Source organism: Rhinopithecus roxellana, chromosome 3 (genome assembly GCF_007565055.1).
Source record: "Rhinopithecus roxellana isolate Shanxi Qingling chromosome 3, ASM756505v1, whole genome shotgun sequence".
Classification (NCBI taxonomy): Eukaryota; Metazoa; Chordata; class Mammalia; order Primates; family Cercopithecidae; genus Rhinopithecus; species Rhinopithecus roxellana.
Window position 1 is genome coordinate 52,351,047 of NC_044551.1, and position 25,598 is coordinate 52,376,644.

The 25,598-nt window shown below is 33.2% G+C and overlaps 1 protein-coding gene across 8 annotated transcripts in view; it reads left to right on the forward strand.

Moving 5' to 3' along the window:
* The window catches only part of CDH18 (cadherin 18), a 1,132,251-nt gene that overhangs the window by 612,453 nt on the left and 494,200 nt on the right, over positions 1-25,598 (forward strand). For 4 of the 8 annotated variants that reach the window (XM_030927840.1, XM_030927841.1, XM_030927842.1 and 1 more), the window contains one exon: positions 5,477-5,589. The exons of 1 other annotated variant lie outside the window; for it this stretch is intronic. The gene's annotated coding sequence lies outside the window, so the exon portion shown is untranslated. Of the gene's footprint in view, positions 1-5,472; positions 5,590-25,598 lie in introns of all 8 variants that reach the window. 3 more of the 8 variants (XM_030927844.1, XM_010386934.2, XM_010386932.2) reach the window with 1 other exon arrangement.

The window sequence follows — 25,598 nt, forward strand, 5'->3', positions numbered from 1 at the left end:
ATTGTGTAACACTCTGGTGCTATCACCAATTATTATTGCAGTTGCCCTCAAGCCTCCTGTTATTTATTTAATTCTGGATATCTTAATAATAAGTTAACCTGGGATAGGTCAACCAATATACTTCCTCCATAAGACATTCACTTGCGTTTTCTTGGAGATAGCTAACTTAAGAAACCAACCAACCAAACAAAAAGGAACTGATACCAATGGTCAAGATTGATTGCCTATTTGAAAACAATGGGAGGTAGAAAATGAGCATTGGCTGTTAAACATGCAACAGAAATGCCCAGCTGAAGATAACCCAATAGCAAAGGAGAATATAATAGTGGAAGGACAGTGAGTGGCAGGAAACTCTAGCTGTAACTGTATCCAGTGCAGACTGATTATAATTAGCTATAGCAGTCACAAGCATGAACAATAGCAACCAGTGCTAGAATGAAGTCCATACACTGTGCAATTTGGAAATTATGATTCCTCTCAATGACTGATTTCAAATGGATATAGTGGACTTGTGAGAATATATGAGTCATTTATTCCAACTTTATAAATTATTTAGATGAAAGCTGCTATAAATATAAAGTACTTTTGTCTCATTGGCTGATATAAATAGCATTATTAGGCTTTGCATTGATTTTTGCAGTCTGATGAATACAAACCACATGTGTGCAAGTTTTGGGACCCCAACAGTCCTTTATTTAACTTATTAGACAGAAGTATACCTTAAATATCTGCAACCTGACTTAACTGTCTTTCGGACTGTAAACATGCATGGAACACTTCAACAGAGCTAGGATAAAATATATTGAACTTATCGACCAGGAAAAACTTACTTCTTTTGAATCCATATATCTGATACAGTGAAGTCTGGTGAAGAAAGAGAGAGATTGAGACATTAAAGATAGAGCACATATATGGTGTTCTTTTTCTTTTCTTTTCTTTCTTTCTTCCTTTTTTTTTTTTTTTATAAGTAGAGAACTTTAAGCCCTAGTGTGCTTAATTGTATGCCTTCATTATACTTTTCCATTATACATATCTGTAGTATGACGTTCTAGATTAGGCCTTCTTAACCTTGGTGCTGTTGGTATTGTGAGCTCTATCATTCTCCTGGGGGACTTTTCTGTATATTGTAGGCTCCTTAGTAGCATACCTATTCTCTACCCACTAGATCCCAGTAGGAGCACCTCCAACTTGTGTCAATAAAAAATTCTCTCTATACATTGTTCAACACTGTTAACTATCCCCTGGGGAGAGTGCAAAATTGCATTGAGAACCACTGCTTAGAGCAATTTTGAGCAGTAGTTCTCAATGCAATTTTGAGAACCACTCAGTGGGAACCACTGCTCTAAGTCAAATCAAAGGATGTATCTAGAAAAAGGTTCATGCGTATGCTGTTTGAGTAGGCAACTGCCCAGTCCAGTTTGGGTGCTCTACAGATGAATCCCCTCCTTTCGCTTTGATAATGAATGTGTTTCAACTGGTAGGTGTTTTCCTAGATCCTAACACAGTACTGTGAAAGATCTTGCCAGTAAACTGAGGGACAAGGGCTATATTATCATATGCTAACATTTTTGGGACAAGAGGAAATTAAAACTGAGAGATAGTATAAATGTTGAGGTTAAAGACAAATTTCACTTTAATTTTTGTCAGATGATCTTTTAATATAAATAATCAATAAAAGATACTGATTCTTCTCTATAATTGCTTCTATTATATTTTGGGAGTTTGTGTATGTGTGGGTTGTAGGGAGGGAGCATTCACTCTAGTTATTCTATATGCTTGGAGTAGTTTCTAGTGTTTAAAGCCTCCAGAAGTAAAAGAAAACAGTTTGATTTAAAAGGTACAGTTGTAGACAGGTGCTCATGTGTAGCACAATGGAAAAGAACTGAGCTTAATGATTTGAAGACATGGCAGAGGGTGGATACTGACATGGATTGATGCATTGTGTTGTCTGATCTGTAGTTCATTTTCTTTATCCCTAAAAGTTGATGACAATAGGTGTAAAAACTCGATATACAAGGTTTTATACTGGCTTACAATTTGTAAAGGTCTACACTAATGTTGGCAAATTATCATAGATTCAATGTCTTTGGTGATTTGTCTGATTAAAATTGATTAAGCATGCTAAGTCTTTCAGTTATTCTAACGAGGTTAAAAATCATCTACAAGAAAGGTTAGAGTTCTCTGTTATATTATTTTCATGGATGAAAGTGAACATCTAAATTTCTAATATTTTGAAATCTTAAATTTGAAATATGTAATTTAAGATTATGAATACACCTCAACTTTTATTTCAATCCTTCCTCATATTATCCACATTTACAATTTGTTGTAAAAATGTAGACATATAAAATATAGAATGTGACTTGAGATTTATTCTTAAACAGTAACCGTTATTAATGCTTGGTGTATATTTTAAAAATAACTTTTTAATGAATAGATTAATATGGATATATATGTACAACTAAAATTACATATATTTTTAGAAAGATATAGTGATATAGAGAGGCATACAGTCACATAAACACATGTGCACAAATATATATTTAAATAAAATAAATACAATTTCATAATATTATATGTAACTAATTTTGTAGGATGTTTGTCTTCCATGTGAATAGTAGAGAGGATACATGATGCCATTAGGCATATGTCTGATGCTTAGTTCAATGTTAAAGACATCCATTTGTTAACAGGTCACTCATTAGGTCAAGGTACTTTGAATTGGTGGGTGTCCTTGCCATATTTATTATTATGCATTTTGATTATTGCATATGATTGCATAGATATATTATCTATTTAAATAATCCCTTATTACAATCTTTTTAAATGATAAAGAAAAGGCCAGCACAAGTTAAATAATTAAGAACCTCTATCACCTGCTGGTAGTATTTTGACTTCTAAGTGTGGTACATGTTCCAGGAAGCTATTTCTGGGAAAATTAACAGATAGAGAGGAAATGTAGGAGCAGGTCTAAGAGGAGCATTTGCCCTGGTGCAACCTGACATGCTCAGATGTTGCTTCTATGAATACTAGAAAGTTCTGATATATAAATTTCTATATTGTTGAGCCACATAAATTTAGAAATTTCTTGGTAGGTCTGAGAACAAAATGAACAAAGTTTGATCCCTAAAAATATTGAGTGAAATATTTGCTTTAATCAACATCCTTCAATGCCAGGACTATATCTAACTCAAGCTTTTACTCGAAGCACATAGAATATGATAGATGAATTATTGGTAAAATAAATTGAAGATATGCAGATGCCTCCACTGAAAAGGAATTCAACTATCATTTCTATTTCATTTTATGTTTAGATAATCATAAAGATTCTCAAATAGGTATTAATCCTTTAGGATTAATACAGATGACTTACATATGACTTATATGTAACTATGCACAATTAGATATTACTGATAATGTAATTTGATCCAATTATTTTCAGTCTACCTGATATTAAAAGTATTTTAAATAAAAATATCTAGGTTAGATCCACAGTTACCAATGTGATATAAATGAGGTTGGATGCCATTTTAATCCATCAAATTATATATATACATATTTTTTTTTGTTTTTTTTTTGAGACAGAATCTCAATCTGTCTCCTAGGCTGGAGTGCAGTGTCACGATCTTGGCTCACTGCAGGCTCCACCTCCCAGGTTCAAGGGATTCTCCTGCCTCAGCTTCGCGAGTAGCTGGGACTACAGGCGCCCGCCACAAGCCCAGCTAATTTTTTGTATTATTAGTAGAGACAGGGTTTCTCTGTGTTAGCCAGGATGGTCTTGATCTCCTGACCTCGTGATCCACACGCCTTGGCCTTCCAAAGTGCTGGGATTACAGGCGTGAGCCACAGCGCCTGGCCTCAAATTATAATATTTTAAAGAATTTCTGAAACCAATGTTGACACAGTTATGATCAAACTTTTACTTATACTTACTCCTGCCTGGTGGAAGTGAAAATCAATATATCGATTTTAAAAAGCAATTTGCAACTCACTGTGAGAGATAGGAAAGGGTAGACTCCCTTATACACAACTTGTGAGAATAAATTAGGAAATAATTTTAAAAAATCACAAAAATGAAGAAACTCCTTAATAAGGTAAAATTAATTTAATAATTTGAATAAAGCAATGATAAATGTATGGCAATTAAGTATAAATTATTAAGCTTGATACTAAATTGTGTGTATGCTATAATTTTTTTAAAATTTCAGAAAAATTATTGTGAGAGAGAAATGTGAGTTTTCCAGATTTTTCTGTGTTGTTTATATTTATTTTTTAATGTCTCATTAGTAGTTTTTACTAATGTGATATAATTCGAATGATCCATGATAGTGTACATGAAAATATATTTTGGTTATAGTTAATTTTGCTGTTATGGAGTACCCACTTTTTGAGTCATTTGTTCTATTTAGCTGAGCAATAGATGGGAAAGCATTGTATGATTGAGGTTATAAAATAAACCAGTTCCCGAAGACCAATCAGTAGAGTTCCTGTTTTGGTAACTAAAATTCTACTTGCAGAAATTTTTTTTAAGGCAAAAATAAAATCCAATTACATATTAAATTATATTTTACCTGTTATATAGTAAATTAAAATTTTGTATTCATTCATTCATGGAGGTTGCAATCTATTTGAGAAGAAAGCTGGTAAACCAGGGCATAATTAATATTTTATAGTATTTGTAGAAAATTGTTAAAGGGAAAAAATGAAAAAGCAATGCAGAAAAAAGATTGTCAAGAGATAGATGGTGGTTTGATATTTTATCTATTTGGCTGGGAAGCCCTTTCTAAGAAGAATACTTTGAATAAAGCCTGGGAGGAAGTGTGTATATGAACCACGTTGACATCTCAGGAACAATATTCCAGGGAGTGTGAAAAGCAAGTACAAGAGTCCTAGGGAAGGAACACCCCTGGCTATTTGACGCACAACAAGAACAGCAGAGCTCAGTGAAGTGATTGAAATGGAGGGTTATGGTCTGAATGTGTCCCTCAAAATCCACGTCTTGGAAAGTTAACCTCCAATGCAACAGTATTGGGAAGTGGCATCTTTTGAAAGGTGCTTAGGTCAGTGAGGATGTGAATTGCAGCCCTTATTAAGAGAGCTTTTGGAAGTGGGTTCACTTGCTCTTGCCACAACATGAAGACCCAGCAAGAAAGCCCCCACCAGATGCCAGTTCCTTCAGTCCTGGACTTCTTAGCCTCCATAACTGAACTGTGAGGAAATAAATGCCTGCTCTTTGTAAATTATTCTTTCTGTGGTGTTTGGTTATAGCAGCAGAAAATGGACTAACAAATAGAATACAGGAGGTGATAATGTTAAGAAATAATAGAAACCAGATCATGTGTAGATCCTGAATTTGTGTAAGAACTTTGGATTTTTCCTACAAGAGTATGGGTGGTATTTGATCATTCTGAGCAGAGAGGTGATATTATCTGATCTATATTTCAACAAGAAACTCTTGCCACTGTGTTGCAGATAGACTGAAGAGGAGCAAGAACAGAAACGGGGCCAGTTGCAGATCCATCCCAAGAATTCTGGGGAGAGATGATGCTGTCTGCAGCAGAGTGACAGCAGTGGAGATTGAGAGAAAAGGTTTGATTCTGTATTTATCATGAAAGTAAAGTTGGCAGGATGTGTTACTATTGAAGATATAAGTCTGATGGGATAAAGTGATGGGAAAGGGTACGCTGTGATACTTGCATCCTAAACAATAAGAAGGATGCAGTTGATATTCCCTAAGAAACAAAATACTTGAGGAGAATCAAGTTGGACAGGAGAAGGAGAGAGGCAGTAGAAACAAAGACCTGAGTTGTGCACATTTATAGACTGAGATGTCCAAGTGGGGATAAAATGGAGTCAGTGGAATACGCAACTGTGGAGTTGCAGGGAGAGCTTTGTGGTGCAGGAATAAAATAAAAATTCGTATGCAATATTAGATTGCACTTGAAGTAAAGATACTGAATATGAGAGAAAATGTGAAAAACATAAGGGACCGGAAGTGGAGCAACAAACACCTATAGGTTGAAAAGATGGGGAGAAACTAGCAACTAAGGAGTAGCTGTAGTGGGAGGAGGATGCTCTGGTGAGTGACTGTCTTGAAGCTTGGGAAGATGGATTTCAAGGAAGATACTGTCTTAAAATACATTTAAATTATGGAAATGGAAACTCACAAATACCTATGAACACATAGTCAACATATATTTTGTGTAATTTTTATTTTAGGTATAAAGAGTGTATTTCCTTAATTTAAAAATGTTCATCTTAAATTTTTTTTATAGTTGCTTACTTTTTCTGATGTATGTGTTTATGTAAATCATTCTATATTCAAGGTGATTCCATTTGTTTGTGTCATCTATGATTTCTTTCAGCAGTGTTTTGTAGTTTTCCTTGTAGAGGTCTTTCACCTCCTTGGTTAAGTATATTCCTCAGTTTTGTGTTGTTTTGTTTTGGTTTTTGCTATTGTAAAAGGGGTTGAGTTCCTGATTTGATTCTCTGCTTGGTCGCTGTTGGTGTGTAAAAGAACTACTGATTTGTGCACATTAATATTGTATCTGGAACTTTGCTGAATTGTTTTATCAGTTCTAGGAGCTTTCTGGAGTAGTCTTTAGGGTTTTCTAGGTAAACAATCATATCGTCAGCAAACAGTGACAGTTTGACTTCTTCTTTACCAATTTCAATGTACTTTATTTCTTTCTCTTGTCTGATTGCTCTGGCTAGGACTTCCAGTACTATGTTGAAGCAGAGTGGTGAGAGTGGGCATCCTTGTCTTGTTCCAGTTCTCAGAGGGAATGCTTTCAACTTTTCCCCATTCAGTATTATGTCAGCTGTGGGTTTGTCATAGATGGCTTTTACTACATCAATGTGAGTCTGCTATTAGAAACAAATGGAACATTCTTGATGCCGTAAAAACAAATTTTGCCAAAAATTACTGGTGTAATCATCTATGTATTTTATTAGTCAATATATTTTATCTTCTATTATATTTATTAAGTTTACCTAAATTGAATGTTATAATTATTGCTTTTTCAGATCTGACTAGGTTGCAGCATAAAACATATCTCTCTTAGTACTAATTCTTTTAAAATGTTCTCTGCTGACAACCCCAATTTACCCTACAAATGATTATAGTAAAAGAAGAGTAGACAAGATATGAAGTTTCCCCAGCCAATATATCAGTTGAAAGACTGTATGTTTTTACTTTGCATTTCCTAGTGATTTATGCCCAGACTTTTAAGTGCAAGGTAAATCATTAGGAACCGAGATATAAATCTATAGTTTCAGCAGAAGGTCTGAGTTGATTATTAAGTTGTGAAACTGATATTTTAGCAAATATACAAGATTACTATATTGCAAGATTATTTCAGTATTGTTCATATGAATTGAAGTACTCCTTCATACAACTCTCCCAAGACACACACATATACACATTCTCCCTCTCTCTCTCTCTCTCTCTGTCTCTCTCCATCCCCACCAACAATCACCTTACGGCTTTATAATCACACTGTTTATTAAACTTAAGAGACAATAATCAGCTTGATTAGCTAGTTCTTTATCAACCAAGCTTCACTCAGAATATTTATATTCTAAGATAAATTAAGTGATGTAGCTTCTGAAACTCACTCTATGAGCGAAGTTACAACAATACTTCAAACATATTAATGTATAAGTGCTGCATGTGACTACCTTGAATGCTAGCATGGTAGGCGGAATAATGGTGCCCAAGATGTTCACATACTAATTGCTGTAACTTGTGATTATATTACATGGCAGTGGAGGGTTATGGTTGCAGATAGAATTAAGGTTGTTTATCAGAGAACCTAAATTAGGGATAAACTTGGTGGGTCCAATGTAATCCCAAGGGTCTTTAAAAGTAAAAGAGGGAGAAAGAGAGGAGGACACAGTGATCCCATCTGGGAAGGACTCAATCTGATTTTGCTGGTTTAGAGTATGAAGGAAGAGGGCCAAGTGCTTTGGTCAGCATCCAGAAACTGGAAAAGACAAAGGAAATGGATTCTCCCCTAGTGCCTCTAGAACGGAATACAGCCATGCTAACACTTTGATTTTAGCTCAGTTGAGACTTTGTCAGACTTCTTACCAACAGAGCCGCAAGATGATAACTTAGTGTTTTTTTAAACCACTGAATTTGTAGTGCTTTTTGGCAGCAGCAGTGGGAAACTAATAAAACTAGCATATTGAGGTTTATGAAGTTCCTGCGTATATATAAACAGCACATCATGTGAATTTTCCAAGGATATATTAAATAATATAGAATGTTATTTAATCTGTAATAATTATACTGTCAATGTGGAATTGTTATATTACTCAAAAGTAAATTGATGAAACACACATATGAAACCTAAAGGTTAGTTTCCTGAAGGATGTTAAGTTTTCTCAAAAAGAAGGTACATTTTATTCCTAATGAAAGAAAATAATTCATCCTACCTAATGAATACATTCTGGTCTCCAGTAATGATATATTATTACTGTTTATGTGAGTTTATTGAACTTCCAGTTCCTGTGTCCAAATGTAATTAAAATAGTATTGAATTATTTTGTACAGTCTTAGGTGAATTATTCAGTTATTCATCTATACAAACAATAAACAAAGAAATATATAGAATATGTTGCAAAATAAACTTATTACCCTCTCCTTTTTACTTTTGTAGTTCAGGAAAGAGTTACTCAACTTTTCACAGTGTCATTTAAAAAAGTGAATTTAATCATAATAGAATATTTTATAGCTCAATTAAAAAATGTAACCTGGTATTATTAACAAAGATTGGCTTAGAATGAGAATATAGAAGTCTGTGTATGTTTACTGATCAAACTAATTTTTAACTAAGTGACTTGGATGTTGCTTAACCTTTTCAAAACTGCTGAATAGGGAAAAACTTATCCTCCCAGCTTGAATGGCATTATCTCGTGTTTAAATCATAACATCTATGAAAATATTAAGAGAAAAACGTCAAACAAATTTCAAGAGTATAAAAAAATAAAAGAATGGGTTAAGGCAAATTATCTAATTAAATTTGGCTAGTATCAATTGTATTTCTTTATTTAAAATGTCTCATGGATATTGTTTGCTTATACCTGGTTATAAAAGCCCTCTATAGCAGAGGATTCTAAAAGCAGTCATATGAATTGCCTGCCTGCACATGAAACAATCCTAGACATGATGGAGTGTGCAAATGGACTGACATATACCAGTTTTCTTTAATCTGTCTTATTGGTGATCTTGAAAATACTGGCACAAATTGTCCATCTGAGTTTCTGTATTCTTTATCAGAGTGCCTCATTCAAATAATTGAATTCTAGGTAATAAAAAAAATGCAAATGAGCCAAAGCTTTGGGGAATAACTTCAGCTAAGTGCGAAGCCTGTGAAAGCACCAGTTTGCCGAGATTACGTCAGCATCTGATCTGCTTCCAAAGAACCTGGCTGGGTACTCAGAAGCAGAACCAACTCCCAATTATGTGTTCATTTCTGACACACAAGGAAGTTCCATTTTATTTTTCTCTTGTTTCACTTTTCTGAATTATTATTTTTGTTCTTTTAATTTCTTAAGTGACAGGTGTTTATTGTCGCAAGTCAAATTATATTTCATTTCCCTTTCTTCAATCCCCACTGAGCTGAAATGTCTACAAACTGTATATCCACAAATTAATACCTTGTTTATCCATTTATACCTTTTTCCATAAACCTAAAAAAGCATATATATGTAAACATGCAAACATTAATTTTATTCAGCTTTTTAAAAATCAAGTGTTATTGAACCTATACTATTCTACTTAATCCTTACTTAATATTAGATCTTTAACATTTCTACAAAACAGTGTATCAGTCTGATACGTTCTTGTCTTTATTTTTGCCTCATAACTCATTTTCATCACTGTTTCTTTCTTTATATCCTGTCATGTTGCCATAAGTTAGTCTTATCCTTTGAAATTTGTAGGTATTCTTTTGTTTTCCTATTTTCAACTCTATATCATTATATTTCTAACAGTCTTATTTCTTTCTTCTGTCACTCTGGATTCTACCAGTCTTTCTAATCCTCCCAATCCCCTCCAGTTCTCATTAATCCTCTTTTTTCAAAGATCATCTACCTTATGCTACTAAAGAATATGCCTGAGTAATAGAGTCATCCTATCTTCTGAAACCCCTTAGTAAGACTAAGTCCAAATTCCTTCCCTGAAATAGTGCAGTTGACAACCTTCAATTGGCGATTCTTCGAGACTGTTGAAAGGTTATAACTATTAGTTGACTACTGTGTCCACTCTGTACTGAAACAACAAATGTGTGTGTATGTGCGTGTGTGTGTGTGTGTGTGTGTAGATAAAATGTATTCTTCCCCTCAATCTCTTTTTTTTCTGTAATTATGTAGATTGCCAGAATCGGTGAGCTTTTTGCATTGTCTGTCATATCTAAAGACCTTTTTTTTTTCTTGGATCTTTTTAATGTATTATGTAAAGTAAAATTTAAAATAGTTTTTTTTCAGAGTTTTTAAACAGAATTTATGGAAGTTTAATTAAGAATTCTTTAATTTGAGCCATTTAACACTCACTCAGGTAATAAAAGGGAAAAGAAGTATGACACAATAAGAATCAATAGAATGTGAACTTCACTGGGTCGAAATTTGCTAAGTATGAATCACCGTTTCAGATGAGGTGCTCTCGCCAACTTCAGACGCAGTTCTTGTGTGACTGTGACTCTGGAAATATGTAACCGTTAGGAATAGCTTGTTTCTCTGGGAAAGCATCTCACTCCATTTTCAGTCCGGTGCTAAAGAGGATTTAATGTGTATGCAAAAAGGTATTTTTAACACTTAAATTTGGTATTAGCATCCTGGATGTGCTGACTCTTCCAAGTGTAAAATTGTGATTTCAGAAAGAAGTAAACTAGGACACTTTGTCAGCATCCTAGAAATGATACCCATTCTTTTACTAAAAGGAATGCCAAACATTTAAAGTGAAAAAGTAATGCATTAACTAAATGGAAAAGCCAGATTGTTCTAATCGATAAACTCTACAATAATAGTTTGTTCTTAGCTAATACGTGTTTATATCTCTAATTTATTACCAACTGCAAAAAAGTATTATTTGTGAAAATTTTATTTCCTAAGAGACATAAAATATTTAAAATAACAATTGCTTCAGATCAAATTGTGTTTGTTATTGAGCTTTCTGCTCTAAATGCTCAACCTAGACCTTACCTTTCATTGAAAATACATTCACTCAGATATTTTTATAGTACACAATCCTCCTACAGACCGCATCATTTACTTTTCTTCATACTTATTTTTCATCTAGAACCACTCAATTTTTCCCAACATATTGAATTTTATTTAAAAATCACTACATAAGAAAATTACAGTTTTATGACATATAAAAGTATATTATTTTGGCAAAGTGAATGTCAATGTACAAAAATATAAAAATTTAACAGAATTTTTATTAAGTACAATGTGGAGACATGGTATGCTGAAAGAATCATAGAAATTATTTAAGAAAAATGTATACTTTGAACTCAGATTTTATATCTTATTGATTTAGTTAATGTTATATTTATATAATGTATCATTTATAATTTACTTGTGCATGCATAGTCAACCCGATTAACTGCCAGTATTTTCTGGAACCTCAACATGTAGTAATCATTTTTTTATATGACATATCCTTCTTGGCCTACTGCGCTGGAGTGTAGGTAGATATCATTAACTTCATTTTGTAGAAGAGTAAATTTAAGTCATAGAAATTCCTAGACGGCTCTACAGGATACACTTACTTTAAAGTAGCCAAGTCAGAATGGAGCATGCTCAGCTTTCCTCTTCCATCCATAATGCCTCTTCACCGACCAGCACCCACACCCCCTGCACCCTGGATCCCAGCTGATGGGCTCACGTCACATTTCAGAAATAAATTTTCTAAATCAATGGGACAGTGACAAGCTCACTTCTACCAATCTATATGAACTAGTACCAATATTCCAATATCTTGCCTCTATTCAAATTGTAGTGAAGGACACCACCTGCTGTATCTGCACCTTCTTCTCAGGATTCTGTCCCCATACCCTCCCTGACTTCTCTCTTTGATTGGCTACATCATCAAAGTATCATTCTCTAATGATCCTTCCCATAAGTGTGCTCTGGAAATTTCCATCTTTTTTAACTTTTTTGGAGACAGGATCTCATTCTGTTGCCCAGGCTGGAGTGCAATGGCGCGATCTCGGCTCACCGCAACCTCTGCCTCCTGGATTCAAGTGATTCCCCTGCCTCAGCCTCCCTAGTAGCTGGGATTACAGCTGTACATGATCATGCCTCGCTGATCTTTGTATTTTAGTAGAGACGGGGTTTCACCACGTTGGCCAGGGTAGTCTCTAACTCCTGAACTCAAGTGATCTGCCCCCCGCCTCGGCTTCCCAAATTGGTGGAAACTTCCATCTTTAAAACACATCTGGGGACACCACCACTTATTTACTCTGCTCAGATTTAACATGTTTCTGACATCTGAGTAAATGATCCCATTTGTACCAGCCGAAAACTGACAGAGATCCTTTATACCTTTGTCACCCTTATACCTCCTATCACTGTCAGGTCCTATATGTTCTAACCCTAAAATATTTTTAAAATATGTTCACTACGTGTATCTCTGCTACCACCCTACCGGTTCAAATCCTGATCTCTTCTATAATGATTTCTTTCATTTGACTTGCATAAGCAAATACCCTTCTCAAATCATTCATATATTCATATGACGATCAGCAAATACTTCCTATAAGTATAAATCAGTAGATGTTGTTCCTGTCTTTCAAAACTCTTCCAAGGATCCCAATATGAAAAACAAGAGACTAAATTCTTGCCATCACCTCAAAAACTTTTTATGTTCTCACCTAGCCTCCCTCTCCAACTTGATCACTATCTATGCTCATTAAGTGAGAATTTTATACTTTCCCCTCCTTAAATATGCTAAGCAGTTGAACTTGCTTATTCCTTTAGTCTGAAGGTCCTTCTCTCATGTTTTTTATGGCAACCTTCTTGTCCTTCAGGCTCTTCTCATCCTATTAAAAACAAAACCCTTTTCCCTAAAGTAGTTCTATATCACACTAGGAAATTTTTCGTGTTCTTCAATACTGTTTATTAGCTTATTCCTTTCCTTTTTTCTCACCTCCAAGTAAAAAGTAAACCTTCCTTAACCCAAGATATTGAGCATTCACTTACCTTTGGATTTCCAGGGTTTAAGATATTTCCTGCCAGCCCATACTATATCTCAGAAAATAAATTTGAATTACGTCACACATAGATAATAGGGCTCAGGTGAATACCGTACACAGGTAACCATCACTCATATAAAATGGAGTATCACCTGCATTCCTCAAGCCTACCTTTTGCACTTTTACAGCCCTGTTCTCTTCCCCAGATATAACCTCTTTATCCTCACTTCTAACAGTATACGTGGCATTTGCCTGTGCATTTAAAATATACCAAAGTATGCAGTATTTTTCCATTGAAAAATATTTCCACAGTATTTTTTCATTGGTTTTTTAACATTACTTTTATAAAAAGCATCCATTTTGTGGAATGAATCAGGTGTTTAAGCATTTTCATTCCTGTAGACTATTCCATTGTATAAATACACTATAAGTTATTTGTTCTACTACTGAAAGGCTTTTGTGCCATTTCTATTATTAACTATTGACTGTATATTAGTCATTAATATTATTGACTATTATTTGAAATAATAATAGAAATGGCACAAAAGCCCTTCAGTAGTAGAATGGATAATTTCTGGCTTATTTACTATTGTATTTAATATTTACTACTATTCTATTTACTATTTCTATTAAAAACTATTACACATAATATAACTATGAACATTCTTGTATTTGACTTTTGGAGAAAATATGTGTGCCTTTTTACTGGGTATATATTTTAAGTAGAATTGTTACATTATAAGGTATGTGTATATTCATTCAGCTTTAATAGATAAAGACAAATCATATTCCAAAATGGGTCTACTAATTTATGCTCCTACACCATTATGAGATATATTCTTGTTATTGTCTGTCTTGTTCATTTTAGTCATTCTGGCAGGTATGTAGTGGTATCTCATTGTATTATTCCCCAAACTGTATTTTTAATCTTCAAAACTACAGTAAAATTTGAAAGAATAATGCAGTGAACATTCATACTCTTAAAATGGAGTCATCAGTTGTTTTAATTTGCCACTTTTGCTTTATTGATCATGCACTGCCTTAATTTTTCTACCTGAAAGCAACTTTTACCCTTCGGTTGCAGACTTTCAATGATAGAAAATTGAAAAGCTTTCTGAATTTATAGACTTAGTAATTTTGACATTTAGTGAACGTTTTCTTGATTTACTTTAATAGTTTTGCAAGTAGAATGGTAAGATGCAATATAAATACAATATACTAAGTATATTTGTTTCAAGATGCTAAGGAAACAAATTTTGCTTTGCAACTTGTGAGGATAATATATAAATGAGAAAAACAAAGGCTGTGCTAAAAATAAACAAGCTCATTCATTTTGTTCATCATATTTAAAACATGAATCAGGCTTGAAATGCCATTTACAGATAATGCCACCACCAAAGGAAGAATATCGCATTTTTCTTTGTATCATCCTCGTTTACTTAGTACAAATATAGTTATTAACTGCCAAATAATGGTAATTTAGACCTCAGAAAGCACATTTGTATTTTTTAAACTTGAATAGGTTTCCCTTTATATGTAGTTCTTACTGGTATAATGGAGACTCTGATGGTGAAGCTAAATTGTTGCACCATTTGGCAGATCACCTTGATTCACATTTCTCTCTCTCTCTCTCTCTCTTCTTTTAAATTTTTTTTAACGTTTAATTTCAGAGGTACAAGTTCAGGTTTGTTACATAGGTAAACTTGTGTCATGGAGATTTGTTGTACCAATTATTTCATCACCCAGGTATTAAGCCTAGTACCCATTAATTGTTATTCTTGATCGTGTCTCCCTCCTCCCACCCTTCACCTTCTGAAGGGCCCCAGTGTGTGTTGTTCTCCTCTGTGTCCATATGTTCTCATCATTTAGCTCCCATTTATAAGTGAGAACATGTGGTATTCGGCTTTCATTAGTATGTTTCACGGTATGTTTTATAGTATGTTTCATAGTATGTTTTTATGACCAATAACCTCCACTGATGTATCAAGTTTCACAAATGATCTTTCTGTTGCTTTTCTTTCATTCTTTTAAACAAATTATCTTTTTATATATAAATCAAATTAATATGTGAAGCTCTAGTAATATATTTTAAACTTTGCTTCTTACAAAACCTTTCTGGGGGCATTGAAGTTTTTTTGCTGATTAGGTTTATAAGTGATGTGTGTGAATTCATCCCTATACACTAGCTATTGAAAAAATGAAGTTGCAAGTCACTTTTGAAAATTCTATTTTAATTGTTATTTTATACTGGAAAATGTTATTTGTATGACATTTACTTGAGAACAAGCAAACTGGATACCAGTTCTATTATATATTCTAAGTATTCAGAATTTTATTTTTGTCTGGTAGACTTGCATTCCATCAATAAGCACGCTTTGCTTTAATTGGGGTTAGAATGGGTTAATTTGCTTTTAAATGGGCTATTTTTAAGACATCATGTTAAAAATATATTTCTTTTAGAAGAAAATCTAAAAATAAGAAAGACTTATTCTCCAGCGGCTAGAGAAGAAACAATGGGATTGCTGCACAAACTTTAATAATGTATTTTGTTTTCTTATAAAATAGCATCACTCGTCTCCAATGGAAATATTCTTCACTATCTGTTTTTAAAAAGTTTTCTGTGTTACCTATATATGTCAACAAGTTAGTCTTCACTAAAATTCTAATTTTTTCTATTTTCCCGATTATTTTAACACATATATATTTATATATATTTAATATTTAGAATATTATTTAATCTCAAAGATTAAATATTATTTTACAGTATAAATCAATGTATTAAAAATTATTTTCCTGATGAGGATTTTCAAAAAAGCTTGTGAACTGTATTCCCAAGAATCTCATGAACTTAGCATTTAAATATTTATTAATTTCATTTAGGTCTTTTATAGTTGCCATCAGTTTACCCACAACACCACATACCCTTTTAAAAGAAAATGTAATATAGTAATAGTTTCAAAACCTTAAGATAACAATTTAGGGAATTTCCTATATAATACACCATATACCAATTTACCTAATTATGTTTTAAAATTTTGATTTTTCACTTGTGATCTTAAATGAAAAAATATTTCTGCAAAAGTGTAAAATGCTTAAATATATATTGAGCAGAAGGATAGCCTCTCTTATTGCTAAATTTAATTTTAAATATGTAAATGCATAACATTTATTATTAACAAATTATAAATATGAAGATGACCATACCGTGACAATATCAGTTTTTAGGAAAAATACTTATTATTTATGTTTATAGTCTTGTGATATTTATTTATCATATATAAATACTATAATTTATTATAATTTATTCATTGATGAATTTGCTTCTTTCTGTCTATTTCATTCTGAGCCTTTTTTATTCTTGCTGCCCTGGAGCTGTAGGTGTTTCTTAATGGTTCTTTACTGACATTTGTTTCTCACTCCCCTGTTCAGCTCATCAACTTTCATGGTTATCACTCATGTAATTTTATTACTCCGTGTATCTACCTCTGTCCTTTAACCTCTAATCTGGTCTTTTATTTCCACCCATCAGCAGATCATCTCCACTGTCTTATGCTGTTGTATTCCTCAAACTTATTGGATATAAAACATTCTTGGATTTTTAAATGTTTATATTACTCTAATAAGGTGTTAATTTGTCAACTTTTTAGGACACCTTCTTTTGTGATCAAAGAGTATCAATGTTCCTTATGATGTAGATGAAAATAGGTGCTATGCCGTCTTTTATTTTTCTGAGACCAACATGATTTTATGTAAGTATGAATGTGAGAATCAGTCACAAATTGTTTTGAAGCTTGGTAAATTAAAGTTTATATCACCACAGGCAAGTTATATAATTTTCTATCTGTACAATATGTACAACCCAAACCAAAAGAATGAAAATTTTATGATTCTAGAAGAGAACACAGTGTCAAGCACACAGAAGTCACTCAATAAGACAGGTTTCATCATCATTTCTATTCTTAACAGTTGAATTAATCTTCTGTATTTTTCTAATTATAACATTGACATCACCATGATTTATTTAAGGTCAAAAGTCTAAAATAATATTGAATATTTCTCCTCTAATCTGTTTCTATTTTTTCATTTTTGTAATTAATGTATCCTTTAGATGCAAATTTCTGTATCAAGTAACTATCACATCAATATCGTTAATCTCTCCTATTTAGTTTACAATAGCTTTTATAGCATTCATTCTCACGTTCCTTTATTATAGTTGTTGTTTTTTTTTATCTTTCTTTCTTTTAAACCTAGGTGTAGTGCATACTGCTTCAGAATAAATATGACATTATTATTTTCTTTTTTCTGTTACCTAGACCCGGTCTTATTGCAAATATATTATATGGATGTGCCATAAATTTTAATTAATTGGTTTGGTATTCCTACATTTTTTCACTAATATTTGATATTAACAATAGTGTATATTTAATCTAACTGTAATTTTTGTTATGTAACCATCTTTTATTATGTTTTGTTTTAAAATAAACTCTCAAAATATGACAGTACTCTTAAATGACTTTAAAATAGCTCATCAGTATTGTTAATTAAGTGAAATACTTTATTTCTTCATTATTTACTGTAGGGGAATAAGCATGCACATATAACTCTTGAAAATAATAACTAGTAGTTTACTATTGGAAAGAAAATCTGCTCCAGATAAAACAGGCTTTGAGCTGGTTTCCATCAGTAAAATTTTCTACAGCTAGAATCCCTTTATTAAGAAAAAGAATTGTTTTTTTTTCTTTTAATGATTTAGCAATTTTGCTACTTTATTTATACCATGTGATTGATATGGTGATTTGCTAAATATATCATCTCCATGCTTCAAGTATTGTATATAGAAGAAAATAACCAATCTATAACATCCAATTGGAATATACAATTATGTGTATTAGCTGATGTAACATTAAAGTGTGATAAACCTTTCTCTTTCTTATCCAGATTTATGAGCTCTTAATCTTCTCTCAGGCCTTCATACTTTTAGTGATTAAAGATTAGAAGCCTAACTAATATCCATGAAATTGTGACATGTTTTTCTCTCTGAGCAAGAGCATTATTGGATATATTATTTTTAATCTCATCATAATTGAATTAAATAATCTGAACACAACAGCTGTCCAGAAATAAGCATATAGTATGTTTTAATGACCAATAACCTCCACTGATATACCAGGTTTTGCAAATGACTTTCTGTTGCCTTTCTTTCATTCTTTTAAACAAATTGTCTTTTTGTATATAAATCAAATTAGTATGTGTAGTACGAAGTTCAGACTCACACAGCAAAATTAATTCGTTTTCTCTCCTGAAAGCCTTTTTCTTTTTTTTATGAAAGCCACATGCCATCTGTTCGTATTTACTACAGGTTGTTGTCATTGTAGAAAAAGAAAAGCAAATTGTGTGTTCTGTTGTACTGCATGCACACCTTCTCTGTCATGTAAGTGTCACTCAGAGAGAGGTAGCTGTTTATTGACATGGCGGGACAATACACTAGGAAATCCTGTCCTCTGTCCAGTTGCACTTTTGTCTCCACAAGAACCTCACACCTGTCTCTTTCTACTTGCCTCTCTCTTTCTACCTGCCTCTGCCTCTCTCTTTCTACCTGCCTCTCTCTTTCTACCTGCCTTTCTCTTCCTCCTTCTTCCTTAAATGTAACCTTATGGAGAAATGTAGCCTTCAGAACAGTGAAACTATTGACATACTGTACAGTTTTTGTACTTTTCTCTACTAATTATCAGAATAAAAACATCTAAGAAATCACTCTGGTAATTCTAGCATACTGATTCAACTTTAATAGATATTTTGCTAACGTATGATACTATTTATTAAATCTACAAATTATAATTATCTGCTTGTGATTTTCTGTATCAGGAGAGTATGTTTCCATATTTTAAACATATAGTAAAGTCAGATATAGTTTATATAAAGTCATCAAGCCATTTAAAACATTGAGTACAGCAAAGTTCAGATTTAGAGTTTTTCTTATTTGTCAGAATTGTGGAGAAAATCCACTCTGTGTAGGTCCCATTATATTCTTACATATGTGGCTACATTTATTCACTTACATACACATAAGACTTACTGTTTATTATGAATTTCCAGAGGTTTGAAACTTGTGTTTTCATAAAATATTTATAGCATTGTTAAGCTTGCATTGTTCATTTTTATTTTATTCTTCATAGAGTGAGATAGATCTATTGTTTAAAACGCTGGTGTAGAAAACATATAAACTACAAAATAAAGATATCCTACAATCTCCCTACTCATAGATAATCTCCACAAAAACTTAGATAAATATTCTTTTAAGCAAATGTGCTGTATAAGTACAATCATTTTATGGTAGATATTGCATATATGTGGATTTTGAATAAATTTTGCACCTACTCATATATCATTGAATGTTTTAATAAACTTAAGTATTTCAATATAATGCTACTTAAATCCCTTATATCTTTAATGGTCATATCAAAATTTATTCACCTAAATTATTATGTTTGGCTCTTTAGTTTATTTCTATTGCTACTGCCAACATTGCTATAGTCATTTTGTTCAAATTGTTTTGTATTTCTGATTTTTTCTTAGTTTAATTTCTTTAACAGAATTAGCCAAAATATGTTAATTTTTTTCAGGTTCTAGATACACAGTTCCATATTATACCTCAAAATTTACATTCAAGCATTCAAGTTTCTCTCTCTCTCTCTCCTTTCCTTCTTTCTTCTTGTTTTTTTTTTTTTTGGACAGGGCCTTGCCCTGCCATCCAGGCTGCAGTGCAAAATCCCACTCACTGCTGCCTCAACCTCCCAGGCTCAAGAAATCCTCCCACCTCAGCCCCTTGAGAAGCTGAGACTATCTCACGATCAAACAGTCCTCCCACCTCAAGTAACTAGTACTACAGGCAGATGCCACCACACCCATATAATTTCTTTTTCTTTTTCTTTTCCTTTTTTTTTTTTTTCTGTAGAGACACGGTCTCACTATGTTGCTCAGGCTGGTCTTGAAATCCTGGGCTCAAGTGAGCCTTCCACCTTGGCCTCTCATAATGCTGGGATTACAGGAATGAGCCACTGCACCTGACCGTCAAGTTCTTTTCAACTTGTCTGCATGACAAACCAAATTTGTGCAGTCATTAACAACTCATGTAACTGAATCTATTATATTGTAAAACAACATATATCTGATATGTCCTCTTTTTTATATCATGTTCTAGTTTTCAAATTTTTAAATCAAATAATAGACTTCAGAAACATTTACAAAATGTTTTTGCCTTTGTCTTTTGATATGGTTTGGCTGTGTCCTCACTCAAATCCCATCTCAAATTGTAATTCCCAGGCAATCCTCACATGTTGAGAGAAGGACCTGGTAGGAGGTGACTGGATGATGGGGGCACTTTCCCCTATGCTCGTGTCTTGATATTGAGTTAGTTCCCAGGAGATCTGATGGTTTTAAAAGGGACTCTTCCCCCTTTGCTCTTTTCTCTCTTTTGATCTGGCCACTTTGTGAACAAGATGCCTGTTTCTCCCTCCGTCATGATTGTTAAGTTTCTTGAGGCATCCCCAGCCATGCAGAACTGTGAGTCAATTAAACCTCATTTCTTTGTAAATTACTTTATTTGCCCATTCTCGTGCTGCTAATAAAGACATACCCAAGACTGGGTAATTTATAAAGGAAAGAAGTTTAATTGACTCACAGTTCAGCATGGCTAGGGAGGCCTCAGGAAACTTAAAATCATGGCTGAAGGGGAAGCAAACATGTCCTTCTTCACATGACAGCAGGAGAGAGCAGAATAAGAGCTGAGCAAAAGGGGGAAAAGACCTTTATACAACCATCAGATCTCAAGAGAACTCACTCACTATCACTAGAATAGCATCATAAGTGTAACTATCCCCATGATTCTATTACCTCCCACCAGATCCCTCCCATGACAAGTGGGGATTATGGGAATTCAGTTACTGCAATTCAAGATGAGATTTTGGTGGGGACACAGCCAAACCATATTGATTATCCAGGCTCGGACAGTTCTTTATAGCAGTGTGAGAACAGAGTAATACATATTTCATATCACTATTATCACCTTCCAACACCATTGTAGTTTTAATACCTTGAAGTGAAAAGTTGGATAGGAACAAAAACTGCTTAAGAATTGTTTTAAACCTTCATAAATGGAAATACTATAAAATTATGATTGTGTGTAAGGAACTGTGTGATTTCAGTGAATGAATGATTGCATAGACATTAGCCTGTATTTGTGGGCTCTGCTTATTGAGGCTTGATGTTCATATTTCAGTTTTTGTTTTTCTTGTCAGATCTCTTGTTAGCAATGATTATGGATCAATTTTAAACTAGAAATAAGAAAATACATTAAAAAATCAAATATGAAGAAAATACACTGAGTTGTTCTGTCAGGCTATTGGGTCAATGAGTCTCAAGAGAAAGGATAGCAAACTCAATAATGTCTTTCCTGCCTTGGCGAATTAGATGGGACATGGTATCATAAATGAATTATGCATTATGAATACTTTAAATAATATTCTCTGAGACTTAGGCATTCCACAGAGTCTCTTTAAGATTTTTTTTTTTTTATTAGTTTTTGAGACCGAGTCTTGCCCAGACTGCAATGCAGTGGTGCAATCTCGGCTCACTACAACCTCTGCCTCCCAGGTTCAAGAGATTCTGTTGCTTCAGACTCCTGAGTAGCTCAGATTACAAGCACCCACCACCATGCTCAGCCAACTTGTTTGTATTTTTAGTAGAGACAGGGTTTCACCTTGTTGGCGAGGCTGGTTTCATACTCCTGATCTCAAGTGATCTGCTTGCCTCAGCCTACCAAAGTGCTAGGATTAAAGGCGTGAGCTACCATGCCCAGCCTCCTTATTTCTGAAAAATAAAATACGTATGCAACATAAAATTTTATACTGAGTCTAAATATGTCAAATATTCTTAAAGGAAATGAATTTTCTAATTTTTTTTTCTTTTTGACATTTATTCTCTAAATTATGAAGTAATCACTGGTTCATATTATCTCTTCATTTAATTTATTAAATGTAAATAGTAAATCTGATTAGCAAATATATTTTTGCATCTTTAAAACCCCAAATTTGATACTCATGCAAAATATGAGAGCGAAATAGAGATAAAAGAATATTCCATAAATAATTTACATAAAAGCACTTATCAAACAGTGGCGAAGACTTCCCACTCAAGGTTAAAGAAGAGACATTATACTAAATTATGGCAATATTGGGGAAATCAATTAAAATTGTATTTCTTCAAACAAAATAATGTACTGAGAATCAATTATAAAAAGATCATAACATATCAAAAGGAATGATAACAGAATATTTATAATATCTACAGAAGAGAAGGTTAACAAAAGCTTCCGAATTTTATTTAAAAACCTTGCAGAGAAAAAAATTGTTTGGTTTAAAAAATACAAACTTAGAAGTAAAAAAGCAAAAGCTAAAGAAGGGTAATGCAATAATTACTGAAATCTAGATTAAGGGCCAATTATTTTATTACATGACTATAATAAAAACTTGAAAAGTCTTTTGAGCTGCAATCAGGACTACAAAATGATATTATCGTATATGGTATATATCAAAACGTTAAAATTAAAAGAATCATGAAACACAACAGGCAACAGACAAAATAATGTAATCATGAGTAATGTAATCACTATAAATTCCAGGCTTATGTGAAATTACAATAATTACATTCATGATGAAGATAAGACATTATCTTTCTAATTTTAAATGTGAAACAAAATCTAGTGCTGGTGACATTGTGCTGAAGTGGGCACACTCAATCGTCGCCAGTGGCATGACAATTTCACAACTGATATTGACCAATAACATATATACAGTTATGTGTCAGATAATGAAGTTTGGTTCAATAACCTCACATATTATGGTGGTCTCATGAGATTATAATGTAGTTGGCTGGGCGCATTTGCTTATGCCTGTAATCCCAGCACTTTGGGAGGCTGAGGCGGGTGGATCACAAGGTCAGGAGTTCGAGACCAGTCTGGCAACATAGTGAAACCCCGTCTCTACTAAGAATACAAAAAAAGTTAGCCAGGCATGGTGATGTGCACCTGTAGTCCCAGCTACACAGGAGACTGAGGCAGAAGAATCCATGAACCCAGGAGGCGGAGGTTACAGTGAGTCGAGATCACACCACTGCACTCCAGGGTGGGCGACAGAATGAGACTCCGTCTCAAAAAATAAAAGGATTATAATGTAGTTGAAAAATACCTATCACCTAGTAACATCATAGCACAATGCATTACTCACGTTTGTGGTGATGCTGGTATAAACAAACCTCCTGCACTCCCAGTCATATAAAAGCCTAGCATATAGCACATACAATTCTATACACTACATAATGCTTGATAATGATAATAAATGACTATGTTATTGGGTTATGTATTTGCTGCAGTATAGTTGTTATTATTTTATATATGGTGTTTATATAATGTGTGTATATGTGTGTATGTGTAGATATATATAATGTGTGTGTATATATGTACACACACACACACACAGACACACATATATATATTCGAGTTAAACATCCTCAGGCAGGGCCTTCGGTCCTTCAGGAGATAATCCAGGAGAAAGTGTTGTTATCATAGGATATGACAATTCTATGTGTGTTATTACACCTGAAGACCTTTTAATGGGACAAGATGTGCAGGTGGAAAACAGTGATATTGATGATCGTGACCAAGGCCTGATGTGCATGTCAGTGTCTTAGTTCTTAAGAAAAATGTTTAAAAACTAAAAACAAATGAAAAATAGAAAACAGCTTGTAGAATAAAAAGATAAAGAAATAAAATATTTTATATGGCTATAAAATGTGATTGTGTTTTAAGCTAATTGTTATTTAAAACACACAAATGTTTTAAAAGAATTAAACAGCTGATAATGCAAAAACTTATAGTAAGCCGAAATTAATTTGTTGTTAAAGAAAGAAAATATTTAAATTTAGTGTAGCCTAAGTATACCGGGTTTATAAAGACTACAGTGGTGTAGAGTAATGTCATAGGTCTTCACATTTACTCATCACTCACTCGTTGACTCACTCAGAGCAACTTTCAGTTCCACAAGTTTCCTTTATGGCATCCTATACAGATGCATCATTTCTTGTCTTTTATATTGTATTTTTACTGTACCTTTTAAAATTTCCAGATACATAATATTTACCATTGTATTATAGTTGTCCACCTGTACATGCTGTGCAAGTTGGTAGACTAGGAGCATTAGGCTATATCGTACAGCCTAGGTGTGTAATAGGCTATCCCCTCTAGGTTTGTGTAAGCACAATCTGTGATGTTCACACACGAATGAAATCACTGAAGGGTGTATTTCTCAGAACACATTCCTGTCATTAAGGGATGCATGAGTGAAAATCATTTTGCTTGCCCTCTCCCCTTCTGGAAATCTGTCTCCAAGACATGGCCCTCAATATGGAAAATCTATGTTTAAACCACCTGTATTTATAATAACAGAACATTAGAAAAAATCTAAATTATTTAAAAATTTAACATTATTAAATAAATGATAGGTAGAATGTTATAAGCAGAAGTCACAAAATGAGTTTTCTTGGAACTAAACATGGAAAAGACTGAACAAGTGGGAAAATAAATACAAATGTTAAATACAGTATAATTACATCCATGTTTATAACATGTATTTAAAAACTATTTTAATATTGGTATACCTTGTTTGCATTTTTTAAAATTCCCATAACTAAATATATATTAATATAACCTCTGAGTTTATATTTAATACTATCTTAAATAATATTTTTAAATAAATAAAGATATTTAATAGTTAGTTTTATATGCACTCACCTACAATTATACACACGCAAAGTAATGAAGATGTGTGAATATTAAGCCCAGGAAAAAATGTACTGCTTTCAGGGCTCTCTGTCTCCCTTTTCATCTTCAATTTTTTTTTCTACTTTTCTTCTCCATTCACTCTTCCCTCCCTTCATCCTTCTTTTTCTTGTCTTTTTCCATTTTAAAAATATCTTTCTTTGTTTCTCCTTCATGACTGCTATATTTTAAAAAATGTTTACCATTGTTTCAGAATAGCAGAAAGACCAGATGCAGACATTGTTGAGTTAATCAATCAAGAGTAAATTATTTAATGGTGCAGAAGAAGGTATGGCAGTGAGGATACATAGCAGAATGAATGGTCAGCAAATGTCTTCAAGGCCACTGTCCCTAATGACCTGATGAAGTGATGCCACTTCACACTGTTCTGGAAGTCCAAACATTCTTCATAAGATAGAACCATGGAATGCAATGCAACACAGAACATCACACATGTTCTCATGTCTCGTTTGTTACTCCCAGACTTTCCAAACTTACACAAACTGGTTCAAGGATATTCCAGG